The sequence below is a fragment of the Thalassophryne amazonica genome, chromosome 2 (assembly GCF_902500255.1).
Source record: "Thalassophryne amazonica chromosome 2, fThaAma1.1, whole genome shotgun sequence".
Taxonomy (NCBI): Eukaryota; Metazoa; Chordata; class Actinopteri; order Batrachoidiformes; family Batrachoididae; genus Thalassophryne; species Thalassophryne amazonica.
Window position 1 is genome coordinate 153845052 of NC_047104.1, and position 15533 is coordinate 153860584.

A 15533-nucleotide genomic window follows, 5' to 3' on the forward strand; every position below is an offset into this window, starting at 1 on the left:
GCACTCTGAACCAACACTTTAGAATTCATACAGGTGAAAAACCATTTAGCTGTTCTGAGTGTGGCGAAAAATTTGGTTATAAAAGCACTCTTAATACACACATTAAAACTCATACCAGAAAGAAGGTTAAGGGAACGGTCACCATCTTGAAGAGAGCCCTCAGATACAATGCCAGTAATGATTAGGATGCAACTGTAGACTGCAGGTTTGGGGCCCATTGCACCCTGTAAAAAAGACATCTAAGAGAACAAAAAAAAAAAAAAAAGAAACCATTTGACTGTTCTGAGTGTGGCAAACGATTTAGAGAACGGGGCACTCTGAGCAAACACTTTAGAATTCATACAGGTGAAAAAGATCCTCATGGCAGACGGACATTGCACAAGCCGACACAACAAGATCTGTAAATATCTACATTGGAAAGTATGCAAGGAACTGGAGGTGGAAGTAGAGGGACACGTTTGGGAGCATTAGCCAGCACCAGTCTCATCCAATGGAAAAGTGACTATCTTTTATGACAAAGCGATCCCAGCAGGAAGACATATCGAAGGAGGTGCAATAAACCTGATATCATCTGGAACAAGCAAGAGAAGACAGAAAAAATTATTGATTATGGCTGATGCTGAGACTTTGATACATGCATTTATCTCTTCTAGATTGGGTTATTGCAATGCTTTATTTTCTGGTTTGCCACAGTCGAGCACTAGGTGTCTTCAAATGTGTTGGATTTATGTATATATGGATATATCAGTTATCATACATTCTTTTATTATACATTCTTTTATTAATACTTTAGTAATAGAAATAAACTCATTGTATCTGCCAGAAGTCTGTTGCTGACTTCTTGATGACCTCTTGATAAAATATGTTACAAATAAGTGAAATGTATGATTACATGAGTTGTTTTTGTCTTTGCAGTTAGGGAAAAAGAGGAACTGAAGAAGTTGTTTTTAGTGCAGAGTCAGAGAAAGAGGAACTGATGCAAGCGAGGCCAGAAGAGCTGATGTTAAAAACAACTGATCAAATAATTAAAGATATAATAACATACGAAATGAATAATAAGGAATGAAAATGTTTGTATATGATCATATGAATTGTTTTCTGTGCGAAAGAGAGTTGTAATGGAAAGATTGAATATGATTGATGTGATTCTAAGAGAAAGTATGCTGTATTGCAAATTGTGTTACAAGCTGTGTTGCAAACTGATGTTTCTACTCGCACACATGTGGTTTCAACCACAGGAAAGAACAAAGATTAACCGACATATGCTGGCTGAGATAACACCTGAAGAACGGAGCACGGGAGAGGAAGTCCTGACCGCACCTTCCCCAAACCAGCAGCCTGAGGTCGCAAAAACCTGAAGTTGCAAAACTTGCTCAACTGTAGTTGCAAGACCTGTTTATGATTGCTCAACTGTTGTGCCACGTATGCTGACAACCGCACCTGTATGACATCCTGAATAAGAGCGAGAGCACAGCCAGCGTTTAGTGCAGTTTTGGAGATTGTTAGATAAGCTTGTCTCTGTGCTGCACTCCTCGCGAGCATTTACAATTGAATTCTACTCTGACTCTTATTTGACTGTTGTGTCTTTCTCTGTTACAGTTTTATGATGTTTAGGTGGTTCTAAACCTAACAAAATGGTTCACAATGCTGCTGCCAGACTTTTGACACGAAGCAGAAGGTTTGATCATATTACGCCCATTTTGGCGTCCCTTCACTGGCTACCTGTCTTTGTGAGGTCGGATTTTAAGGTTCTGTTACTGCCCTATAAAACTGTTCACAGACTGGCACCTTGCTACTTGGCGGACCTGGTTAAGCCCTACGTACCAGCTCGGGCCCTGTGTTTGCAGGGTACGTGATTTTTTTTTTTGTGTGTGTGAATTGGCGCTATAAAAATTAATAAATTTGATTTGAATTTGATATGTCAACGGCTGTCTCTGTAAAGCCCTTGACATATGATGGCCCGAAAAGGTATCAAATGAAGAGTTGTGGCAGTGCAGGAGACAACTACTTCCAGCCATGGAAGTCAGAAAGAGAAAGTGGGGCTGGATTGGCCACACCTTGAGGAAGGAGGAGCTGAATATAATCCGGGGTGCCCTGCGTTGGAAACTATCTGGCGAAAGACGACGTGGATGATCAAGAAACACCTGGTGTTGCTGCTGGGAGGCTGAAATAAAGAAGCTGGCTTGGACTTGCACTCCATTGTTTGGATGTCGAGGGATAGAAGGAATTGGAGAGAGCTGGTTGGTGGCCTATGCTCTGCAAGGACCAGACAGGCTTAAGAATTGTACAAGATCAATGAGGAAATAAGATCTTTCCTGATATCCCCCCCCCCCCTTTTATACTGCGACGGGGGGGGTATTGGACAGTACTTGGAGTTCTGAAGAAGTAGTCATGAAGAAGGTAGCACAACATCACAATGAGACCTTATCCCAACAGACCTCAGTTATCAAACTGGCAGAAACTTTGGGCAGAGAACTCTTCTAAAGAAAGAAAGCAAAATCTAACACCTGCAACAAAACTACTAGCAAGACACACCAGGGAAAAATACAGCAAAAGGGAACAAAAACTTTTAGTGGACAGATGGAAATGGCACAGAAGGGTTGGACAATTCCAAGAAGAACTTGTAAAGAATACATAGATAAAGATGGATCAATACAACGGCTAATTTGAGAACTTCATTTTGCTTTTCAATTTTTTTCAATTTCTTTCAATTTATTTTCATTTATAAAGCATGAAATCAAAAAAGTTTCCTCAAGGTGCTTCACACAAGTAAGATTTAACCTTACCAACCCGCAGAGCAACAACACAGGCGGCAGTGGTAAGGATAAACTCCCTCTGAGGAAGAAACCTCAGGCAGACCAGAATCAAAGGGTTGATCCTCTGCTGGGCCATGCTACCAACAGAATTACAAAACAATTCACAAAATGAATATACAGGAAATGTTGCCGGTGCACAGGACAAGAGGGTTTCCAAAGCAGACACCACACCCATCTCTGGATGGAGCCGCACCTCAAACAGAGAGGAAAACAATCAGGCATCAGAAAGACAAGAAATTAAAGTTGAGGCCGCGGCACGCTCCGTTTCCTAATGAAATGAATTAAAAGAGAAAAAACAGTAACATATTATGCCAGTATGCTAGCCATATGAAAGGGAAAATAAGTGCGTCTAAAGTCTGGATTTGAAAGTCTACAGAATCTGACTGCTTTATTGACAGAACAGGTTTACAATAAGAAAGTTCTGTGATCCATAGACTTTTATTCACCCTAGTCATCTTGCACCCTGAGAACGCAAAGCCTGGGCTGGTACGTAGGGTTAAATTAGGTGTAGCGAGGTAGGGAGGTGCCAGTCCGTGAACAATTTTATAGGCTAGTAGCAGAATCTTAAAATCTGATCTAACAGGGACAGAAAGCCAGTGAAGAGATGCCAAAATGGGTGTAATGTGGTCAAACTTTCTGCTTCATGTCAAAAGTCTGGCAGCAGCATTTTGAACCAAATGGAGAGCCCTAATGCTAGAAAAGAATTTGCTGGAGAAAGAATTATAGTTGGAGCACAAGATCAGGGACTTCTAACAAATGGCATGGATTTCACAAAATGATCAGTGCCAATTCTGTCATATAGCTGTTGAGTGCAAATAAGTCCCTTCAGCTCCTCCCTTGTTTCAACTCGTTGAAACAAGGGAGTTACTTAAACTCAAATGAGGATTATCACTTCATTTGTTTAGGATATTTTAATCAGCATCGTCGTTTACTTTATTACTTACTTATGATGATTATACAAAATCTCATTGTATTTCTGATTACTTGATTTGTGTGCTGTGTATTCAAATTTATGTTATTACATCATTTGATAAGTTATGTATTCAAATTATTTAGTGAAACACATCTGTCTGTATATAATATGTTTTAAATGTAAAAGTAAATGCAAATGCTGGCCAAGTGAAACACTCAAGATAAAACTGGATTTTTTTTGTTGTTAATATGAGCGAAGCGTCGCACAGCGGCGCGAAGCTCACTCATGGTACAGGGCGTCCTAACAGGAAGTGCCATTTTTCAAATCCACAGTAAAACAGGAAATGTTGAAATTTCAAACACTTCCTGGATTGACAGATGAGATCCCATGGAATCTTGCAGGAACTCAGTGGCAAGCTCACACTCAAACAAGAAGTGCCAATTTATCATTCACAGTGAAACAGGAAATGTTCAAATGTCGAACATGTCCTGGCATGGGTGGAGCTAGAGTGGATGCTGGCGTTTCGCTGGACTCTTCTGAAATCTGATTGGACACAGATGATTGACATGTCACAGCACCACACGTCTGGTTGAAAGAGCTGCATTTTCAAATCAGTGAGTCACATTGACTGCTAGGTTTGCATCTAGTCTGCTAAATAAGAGAAGAAGTAGTAGACTGCTAGGTTCCTCCTGTCCAGTAGTTGTGCTGTGTACCACAAAAAAATTCTAATCCACCTTAGAAGAAGAAGACAAATGTTTGCTCCAGATTTGAACTGAACACATCGTTTGGACTGTGGTCTTCAAATCACACCAAACTTATATTGGTGAGTAAATGACTGTATTTTATGTCAGAAATGAGGTCCAGGTTGTTAAAAGCAGCATTTCTCCTTAATTTGGGTTTCCTTATATACACATGTTGAAACTAACAGACATCAACTGGTTCTGTTTGCTTATTAGTGCCGCAGATAACTGAAACAATCCTTCATATGGTGATACAAGCATCAAATTCAGTTTTTCTGTATGATTGGAGCATCTTTTAATTTAGACCAGGTGTGGGCAACATGTTCCAGAAGGGCCAAGAGGGTGCAGGTTTTCTTTGCAACCACTGACTCCACCAGGTGATTTCACTGATTAACTGATTCTATCTGCTCAAAGTGATATTAATCATGGAAATCACCTGGTGGAATCAGTGGTTGCAAAGAAAACCTGCACCCTCTTGGCCCTTTCTGGAACAAGTTGCCCATCCCTGATTTAGACCCCTGTGTAATTCTTCAATTGACCCCGACCTGGCTGCCTGTTGAAATTCAAGTAAATATTTTCTTATCTGCTGCAACTATATATGAGATGTAAGATGCTGCTCCTCAGTGTTTCACACATTTTAATTTCTTTATTCCATTTCTAATAAATTTCTTTTTTTCTAAATTATCTTCCTTAACTCAAAACTGAAAGCAAATCTCTACAACTTGATATAAATTAATTAAAAATATAAACTCCAGCTTCCTGATGAAGTGGTGTAGAGGAGGATTTTCTTAAGAAGACCTGAAAGTTCAGCTACAATTTGACAGAAAGTACATTTGAGATGAAAGCCTAGATTTGATGTTTTGGTGAAAGAAACTTTTGTATTTGTATTTCTAAAGTCCAATACATATTCAGTGACGGAAATGTTCATGTTTCCATCCCTTGACTTGTCTAAACAAAATTGGCAATAAAACTGATTATTATTACAGGTTTATCAAGTTTTAGAGATTTGCTTTCAGTTTGAGTTCGAGGAAGATAATTTTAGAAAATTAAATTCTTTATTTATTTATTTATTTTTTGTATTTCTAATGGCATAGACAAATTAAAATGTGTGAAATTCCAAGTGTTCCAATACTTTTGGAGGGCACAGTATCCTAACCTTATGATGAGTGCAAAATGAGTGTGGTATTATTATTGTTTTGTTTAAGAATGTTTAATTTTCACTGTTGCTCCACTTTGTGTCAAATCATAGTCATATCGTATGTCATATTGATACGACAATTCAGTAAGGTATATCTTCTATTATACATTCCAGATCTACGGTGGAACTCTACTAGTGTTTATTAAGGTACACCTAAAGATCTTGAGAGAGAGAGAGAGAGAGAGAGAGAGAGAGAGAAGCTTTTTTATCTCATGGTAACTCTCTCTACCCACCTAAGCAGCTCAAGAATATGGACAGCATTTATATAAGTGACATTTACATGACAATTTATGACAATATTGAAATACGATAATTTGGCCATATTGAACAGCCCTACTGTCAACTAGCTGAAAATCTTGAATATTAATTTACATCTACATTACAAAAAAAAAATGCTTAAAGTGGCAGGGATCAAGAGGGCTGTAATTGGGGGGGGGGGGGGGGGGTGTGTGGCTCAGCTGAAAGGCAAAATAAGGAAAATGCTTATAAAGGTGGACGCTAAAAGGTTTTAGTCATGCTCATGCTCCCAAGAACCATTCTACTGAAAAAAGTCTGAAGGGCCTAAAAGACATGGTTAGATGGCGAGGACCTTTTCCGGGCATGTGAGAAGCAAATAAAGAAAAATGCTTAAAAAGCTGGGGGATCTGGGGGGAGCAGAGGCCCCCCAGAAGCTGAAAGGTTTATGCCATGCTAATGCTCTCCTGAAGCATTTATTCAAAATAAAAGTCTGAAGGACCTAACAGCTGAGCTACTGCCGCTTTGTTCCATGAAATTTTTTTCAGAAACTCTGCCAGACAGCCAGCTGGAAACCTTTTGGAAGATTCAGGTGGCTTTCGGTGAAGATTCTATCGGTATCACACGGCTTAAGGACCATTAAAACTGGATTAAAAACGGCCCACAGCGCCGGAGGGCACACCGCGCCCCGAGCGGCCATTGACAGGCTGGAACAAGCAGATCACTAACAAATTTAAGGCTCTGTTGATGCAGGATGTCGTGTGACTACCAGAGAATTTTCAGAAGAGGTCGGGATCAGCACTTTATCAGCACATTCTACTGTTAAAGGAGATTTTGTAATGAAAGACGTGTGGACGGATTCGCGCGTCGGGATGCAGCCGCTCATGGCGCGGCGGGACGAAAAACACCTCCGTGTTGGAAAACCATTCGTAAGATTCAGACGGCTTTCGAGGGCTTTTCAGTCGAGTGAGTATCCGAGAAATTGTTTAACAGCTGGGCATGTTCCAACTTGTCCTGTGAGACTTCCAACACGCGGTGTTGTTTGTCCAGCACCATGAGCAGCTGCGTCCCGACGCGGGAATCCGTCCGCACGTCTTTCATTACAAAATCTCCTTTAACAGTGGAATATGCTGATAAAGTGCTGATCCCGCCCTCTTATGAAACTTCTCTGCTAGTCACATGACGTCCTGCATCAACAGAGCCTTAAATTTGTTAGTGATCTGCTCATCTCAGCCCGTCGATGGCCGCTTGGGGCGTGGTGCGCCCTCCGGCGCTGTGGGCCGTGTTTAATTCAGTTTTAATGGTCTTTAATCCGTATGATACTGATACCAATCTTCACCGAAAGCCACCTGAATCTTCCAAATGGTTTCCACTGGCTGTCTGTCTGTTAACTGTTCAAGTCGAATTGCTTTAATGGACTATGTATCGTGTAATTGACACTGCTGTTGGGAAAACTTGTTTTGCAGCTATGCTCGTAAAAATAACAAAAGCTGTTCTTTTTGCAAAAAAAAAAACAAAAAAAAACTATTTGTCACCTTTCTAGAACTGTCCAGTCACGAAAATCTTTTGGAAAGATTGTCAGCAATTTATCAGTAATTTGATCCTGCTTTTTTATTAAAATTTGAACATTTAATTTTTGGTATTCACACGAATCTCTCAGAAACAAAAAGATTGGTTTAAATTTAATTGTTTTTTCAAAACGTTTACATACACAAATGTAAATTTTCAAACACAACTTTATTTTCCCTGTATAAAAGAAATTGAAATGTATTTGTCCTCCATAGCAAAGAGCTCAAATCAAAAAGCAATCCTTACATACCAACCCTGGAAAAAATGATGGAATCACCGGCCTCGGAGGATGTTCATTCAGTTGTTTAATTTTGTAGAAAAAAAGCAGATCACAGACATGACACAAAACTAAAGTCATTTCAAATGGCAACTTCTGGCTTTAAGAAACACTATAAGAAATCAAGAAAAAAGATTGTGGCAGTCAGTAATGGTTACTTTTTTAGACCAAGCAGAGGAAAAAAAATATGGAATCACTCAATTCTGAGGAAAAATTATGGAATCACCCTGTAATTTTCATCCCCAAAACTAACACCTGCATCATATCAGATCTGCTCGTTAGTCTGCATCTAAAAAGGAGTGAACACACCTTGGAGAGCTGTTGCACAAGTGGACTGACATGAATCATGGCTCCAACACGAGAGATGTCAATTGAAACAAAGGAGAGGATTATCAACTCTTAAAAGAGAGTAAATCATTACGCAATGTTGCAAAAGATGTTGGTTGTTCACAGTCAGCTGTGTCTAAACTCTGGACCAAATACAAACACATGGGAAGGTTGTTAAAGGCAAACATACTGGTAGACCAAGGAAGACATCAAAGCGTCAAGACAGAAAACTTAAAGCAATATGTCTCAAAAATCGAAAAATGTACAACAAAACAAATGAGGAACGAATGGGAGGAAACTGGAGTCAACGTCTGTGACCGAACTGTAAGAAACTGCCTAAAGGAAATGGGATTTACATACAGAAAGCTAAACAAAAGGCATCAACACCTAAAGAGAAAAAAAACAAGGTTACAATGGGCTAAGGAAAAGCAATTGTGGACTAAATAAATTGTAAAATATTTCTGCTGTGGTTCATTTTGTGTTCAGAAGGAAACCTGTGGTCAGTCGTATTGTGAATTCAGACTTTCAGATCCAGAGACTGATTTATTAAATTGAGACTAATTCATTTGAGACTGATAAATTACTGAATGTTTAAATTAAAGTACCTATGCAATAATAGTGGTGCCCCGAATAATAATTAAATAATAATTATTAAATCCTAAATTGTTAATTATTTTGGTAACTCATTAGCTGGGGCCTAATCCAATCTAATTCAACTTGGGAGTTTAACCGCTTAGTCACTACATTTTTATAATGTTGCGTCCCGTGTGACATTTTATTTAAGAAATTTGTTACAGTAATAATGGTCATCAGATGCTTAACCATCATGTCAGATTTGTAGAACTGGGAAATACTGACACTTACGCAGCTGTTTGATGTCCGAGCAGCATCAGACAGCAGCACTTGGTTACTGTGTTCTACTTCAGGAGAAGTAAAGTCAGTGGGATCCAGTTGTGTAACTTGTGCCAAATCCAAATGCAACTGTGGTGACCCTGGACAAAAGGGGAACAGCTGCAAGGCCAATAATGACAACTACAACAACTCAGTTTGTCCAAACTAGTTTAGACTTATTTTCTTTTAAACACTCACTTTCTGACCACTGTGCAAGTTAAAATGCAACTGGGTGGAAGTACAGCTGACTGTAAATCTCAGCAAAATGAGGCAATAATAGAAATAATACTAATAGTGTGCCCCTTATGTTGGTTTTTAACTGACTACACAGAATAAAGGGAATTAATATCCTAAACATTCCATTATCAGCTGTGAGGTCATGAAAATCTATTTGTAGTCATAGCGGCAATATGTAGGTCAACTGCTTACTGCTGGTCTTACTTGACGAAGCCCCTTTGCATCGATTTGCGTGTGCAGCTCAGTCCAAGTAGCAATACTACAACTGCTGCTTGTGGTCAACAGCTACCAACAAATAAACATTACTGTCTGGCAGAGTCATCTGTGAGGTCAACAGATGAATTCAGAAGTCAGCAGGACTGTTTCAAAGTGCAAATGGAGAGAGGGACACGTCGTGTCAAATCGGGAAAAAGACATACGGTAATAAAATATTTGTTGTCGATGCACTTTCAATTTCAATAATGTTAGTGCGACCAAGCCCTCAAGAAATCATCCATCTTTTTTTTCCCCACCACTAATCTGTGTAAGCACACTGGACAGAAAGTTGGACTGACCTTCACATTAGTCGCTTTGTGTTTTTTTTTTTCCATGTGTGGTTTCAGAATGTGTTAACATCCGTCTATTTTCTAAAATCACTTATTCCAGTTTTAAGGGTCAGGGGAGGGGTGGGAGGGGGCAGAGTCGATCCCAGGGTCACTGGGCAAGAGGGAGGGGCTGAAACATGTAAATAGACAAACTCATTCACACTCCCACTCACACCTACCGTCAATTTAGAGCAGAGGTCTCAACTGGTTCCAGAAAGCGCTGAGAGGGTGCAGTTTTCTTTGCAGCCACTCACTCCAGCAGGTGATTTCACTGATTAACTGATTCCATCTGCTCAAAGTGATGTTAATCAGTGTAATAACCTGGTGGAGTGAGTGGCTGCAAAGAAAAACTTGAACCCAAATTGATTCCTTTCTGGAATCAATTTGGGACCTCTGATTTAGAGGCACAGATTCACCCAACTTTCATGTCTTGGGAAGTGGGAGGAAGCCAGCGCCATCATGTTCCTGGGGTAAGAACAGAAGATTTATATCTTTGATCCAAAGTGTGAAAGGGGCTTAAGTAAAAACTCTGGATCACTCATTGGTCAAAGAAAGTTAAGCCTGAGAGACTCAGTTTTCCCCATCCAGTCAGGATTACCTCGCTCATGTCACTTGCAGCACATGACTGCCAAAGGCAGCAAAATTTTTTATAATTTTATATATATATATATATTATAAAACCAGGTTAGTCCCATTGAATTTCAATTTATTTTCATTTATATAGCGCCAAATCACAACAGAGTTGCCTCAAGGAGCTTCACACAAGTAAGGTCTAACCTTACCAACCCCAAGAGCAACATTGGTAAGGGAAAACTCCCTCTGAGGAAGAAACCTCAAGCAGACCAGACTCAAAGAGGTGACCCTCTGCTTGGGCCATACGACAGACGTATTTTACAGAACAATTCTCAAAATGAATATACAGGAAAAGCTGTTGGTGCACAGGACAGGAGGGTCTCCAGCACAGTTTCCACACCCATCTCTGGATGTTGCTGCACCTTAAACAGAAAGAAAAAACAGAATCAAGCATCAGAAAGACAAGAAATACAGTGTAATTTGTCAACATTAAACAAGAAAAACAGGAAATACTAAGGTGATCGCTGGCCACTAGCCCTGAGCTTCCCAGAATTTAGGTAAAGTTGAGGCTGTAGCACGCTCCATTTCCTAATAAAATGAATTAAGAGTGAAAAGCATAGAACTATACTATGCCAGTATGCTAACCATACTTTTATTCAAATTTGTAATTCATGGATGTTTTGTTTTGGAGTAATATTGTAGCCCGCAGGCTTTTTATGTCAATTTCAATTGCAATTTCAGAGGGACTTCTAAAATATAGTATATATATAATAAAATGGCTTTGTGCAAGATTTTGTCTTTTTTTTTTAGGTGGGGCTGTGGAGGGGAGGAGTGCTCAGATGGAGTGGGGAGTAATTCAGTGTAGAACCGCCACTGGCAACAAAGTTGGCAAATCCAAAAATCACATCATTCTTCAGCATTTGCCGTTCCGTGGGATAGTAGCCTTATGAGTCATCTGTGCTACTTAGCAGTTGAGACCAAAAAGGTGAGAATATTTTTCTTGACTATGAACTTTGATAAACTGCTCCAAAGTTAAATCTAACGTTAACTTCCCAGCATCCCAGTAAGGGTTAACAATCAACGGCTAACTAGCAAATCTAACTTTTTGTTAGGTTAGTTTTTTGTCTAACTTTCAAATCCATCAGCAAACCAAAAAAACTTCCACTAAACTTCTGCTCATTTTAAGTCTGCTGACATTTTCTCTTAAGTAAAGCTTCAAAAACATCTGTAGGCCCTAATATTATTATATGTTTGTTCCTGTTGGAACTAGTCCAACACTAATCCATTAAGGCTCAATAAAATAAACATATTTTTCATCCAGGGGCTCCCTGGAAAATTGGCACGGGGCCCACTTTTTTCTTTAAACCTCTGAAAGCAGTGCTGCAAATTGTACCAAGTCTGACAATTTATTGATCACATCTCACAATATAGCAGACATCAATGCGCATGATTGAAAGCGTTTTGGTGGCATTTGTGGATGGGAAATGAAAAACAGAAAGAAATTAAATTAAAACAGGCACTGCACAATTTTCAGGCAACGCCAAGGATGAAAGATATCTTTTTTTTTCTTACTTGGCAGAAGCAAACTCGATGCCTCACACAAAGGCAATAAGCATCACCTCAAGGACATGGTGGAGCAGGAGGTCAAGCCAGGGGCAAATGCATTAATTAGATTATTTTCCATGTTCATCTTATTTGCTAAGCTGATATCTTGTGATCTGGTACTATATAAATATAATTATAAGTGAATAGTACGAGGTCTATTAGAAAAGTATCCGACCTTATTATTTTTTCAAAAACCATATGGATTTGAATCACGTGTGATTACATCAGACATGCTTGAACCCTCGTGGGCATGCGAGAGTTTTTTCACGCTTGTCGGTTACGTCATTCGCCTGTGGGCAGTCTTTGAGTGAGGAGTCGCCCATCCTCTCGTCGATTTTTTTCATTGTTTAGGAATGGCTCAGAGACTGCTGCTTTGTTTGATAAAATTTTTTTCAAAACTGTAAGGCACAACTGAGTGGACACCATTCGATAAATTCAGAATTAAAAATTTTAACGGCTGATGAGAGATTTTGGTCTGGTAGTGTCGCTTTAAGGACGGTCCACGGCGCCTGACGGCGATCTGCGCTTCAAGGCGGCAGCGTCTCACCGTTTCAAGTTGAAAACTTCCACATTTCAGGCTCTGTTGACCCAGTAAGTTGTCAGAGAACAGAGAACTTTCAGAAGAAGTCGGCATGAGGAGTTTATTCGGACATTCCATTGTTAACGGACATTTTGTAATGAAAGAACGTGCGGGCAGAGTCGCATGTCGGGCCGGACCCGACCGCGGGGGGTCGCGACAGGAAAAACACCTCCGTTGGAAACCTTAACGGGCAAGTTGGAACATGCCCAAGCTGTTAAACAATTTCTCAGTTACTCACTTGTTGAAAGCCATCAAAAGCCGCCTGAATTTTACAAATGGTTTTCAACACGGAGGTGTTTTTCCTGTCGCGGCGCACACAGATTTGTCACAGAAACGACTCGGCGAATTTGCGCGCACATCTTTCATTACAAAATGTCCTTAAACAGTGGAATGTCCGCATAAAGTCCTCATGCCGGCCTCTTCTGAATCTTCTCTGTTCTCTCACGACGTCCTGGGTGAATTAAGCCTTAAATTAGGATGTTTTCAGCTCAAAACAGGCCGACGACGGCGCCTGGAAGCGCTGCGTGACGTCCCGCTCCGTGGGAAGTCCTTACACCGACAGAAACACCCCATAATCTCTCATCAGCCATTAAACGTTTCACTGAAAACCATCTTAATTTCTCGAATAGTGTCCACTTGGATATTCCTCACAGGTCCAGAAAAAATTTTGATAAAGCAACGCGCACCGTCTGGAGCAGCGTGTGAAACAAAGGAATTCAGCCGAGAGGGCGGGACCACATCTCACTCAAGGCCTGCCCACAGGGAAATGACTAGAAAAACTCACGCATGCACACGAGGGTTCAAGCATGATTGGTGTAATCGCATGTCATTCAAATCCATATAGTTAAAAAAAATAATAATTCTATTCTATTTAATATTTTGTGTGCCGAATAAAAACTTTGTCACTACTTATTAAATTTTCTCTCTCTCTCTCTCTCTCTCTCTCTCTATTTATTTCTTATTCATTTAATATTTTCTGTCTTGTAAATAAACTATATGTTCTGTGGAAACTGCTTAGTTTTATTTGATCTTGCAAACAAGTGAGGTATTTTGCAGACAATGAACTGTCGCTCGCCACCTGGTCCCGAGCATGTGCATTAGGCCTGAACGAATATTTCACAGCGATCAGAAATTCTGCTTATAAATCAATTTTCAGTTAACCCTGGTAACTGAGAATTACTGACATGCCTTTCGAAAGAATTAGCGTCCTATCAACACTCCAGGCCTCAGTTTGCAAACCGCCAATAAACTCGACAGAAGATACACTCCAGACCAGTAGATGGCAGTATGGCACCTTAACGCTGAATATCGTCATCGTCATTTCCGTTAGCTTACAAAGCTACCGAAGCTAATTTAGCTTAGTGGTTGTAAACAGGTTAAACGTAAGTCATTTTAATTTAATTACAGCGTCAAGTGTTTTGTATTTAAACATGGTTCAAGTCCAGCTGCTGAGAAAGTTGCTGAAACAGCGACTAACTGCTGCTGATGAAGAATTATTTGAATTGTTTGAAAGAACGATTGCCGAGTACGACGACGAAATCGGTCGTTTAAAAGAAGAAAACAAACGGTTTAAAGTGCTGGAAGCTGTTTTCAAGCCCGAAGTTCGCTTATACAGAGCAGGTTTGTTCTTTTTTTTTTCCAACTAACAGTACTACATTTTCATTTATAACCATTAAACATTTTTCGAATCAGATAATGTTCCCATTAGTTTATGTTTAATCACGCTGCTTTTCTGTTAACCTAAACATATTTATGGCCGTGTTCTCTGTGTAAAGAGAACGAGCAGTGTGAAGTTGACACCATGTTCGATATTCAACATTGATCAAATATGGGGCTGGCAGTATGACGACCAAACTTCGCCCTGTGCCACCCTATGTACTAACCCGCAAAGACCCACCATCCAAGGTGGTCCAAACCCCATGGGTTCTTGGATGGCATGATACGATATGATATACGAGTACTTTATTGTTACAAAGGGAAATTAATCTTGGACCCGTGCTGCGTACAATGCACAATAAAAACACACCCAATAAACACAGCATAAATGTAACACAAAACAAACTAACACTATAACGAACAACCCCCCCGCCCGCCCCATATTGCACACATCCCATGACCATAAGTTACATGGAGCCATCGCACAGTTCCTGCCGCTTTACGCATTCTCATTTCGAAGTTTGATAGCTCTAGGTAGTAACTCTCTCTCTGACTCTTGATGCCTCTACTGGTGGTTGGCTCTCACTGCGGTATTGTATCACTTCCTGTTCTGGAGCACAGCGGTGCTTTGCTGTATCTGTTAGCTGTTTAATCTGTGTAGTTAGATTGAGCTAGATAACTAGATAATGATTTGTTTCACAGTGTAATCTTCACGTGCCTTAACTAAAGCACTCCCTCTGCTGAATCACCTCTAAATTATTTACACATTATTCACTTTGTGTGTTTTTAGGAATCCGCTAGCTTAGCGCACCTACTAGCTCTTAGCCGGTTTAGTATGGCGGCTTCTCCTGTCTCTCCCACACTTTTCTGCTCTGGGTGTGAAATGTTTAATTATTCCTCAGCCTCCTTTAGCAGTAATGGTACTTGTAATAAGTGTAGCTTGTTCGTAGCTTTGGAGGCCAGGCTGGGCGAATTGGAGATTCGGCTCCGCACCATGGAAAATCCTACAGCTAGCCAGCCCCTGTAGTTGGTGCGGACCAAGGTAGCTTAGCCGCAGTTAGCTGTCCCACAGCAGATCCCGAGCAGCCGGGAAAGCAGGCCGACTGGGTGACTGTGAGGAGGAAGCGTAGTCCTAAACAGAAGCCCCCTGTACACCACCAACCCGTTCACATCTCTAACCGTTTTTCCCCACTCGGCGACACACCTGCTGAGGAACAAACTCTGGTTATTGGTCACTCTGTTTTGAGAAATGTGAAGTAGGGCTGCAGCTATCGATTATTTTAGTAAGCAAGTGTTCTATCGATTATTCTGGCGATTGATCGAGTAATCGGAT

General features: G+C 40.3%; 1 long non-coding RNA gene across 1 annotated transcript in view; it reads left to right on the forward strand.

The window, feature by feature from the left end:
* The first annotated feature begins 281 nt into the window (after nt 1-281).
* LOC117500968 overlaps nt 282-15533 on the forward strand; it is a 31842-nt gene continuing 16590 nt past the window's right edge. Inside the window, exons 1-2 of the long non-coding RNA XR_004557902.1 lie at nt 282-345; nt 15322-15326. This is a non-coding gene — a long non-coding RNA (uncharacterized LOC117500968). The remainder of the gene's footprint in view (nt 346-15321; nt 15327-15533) is intronic.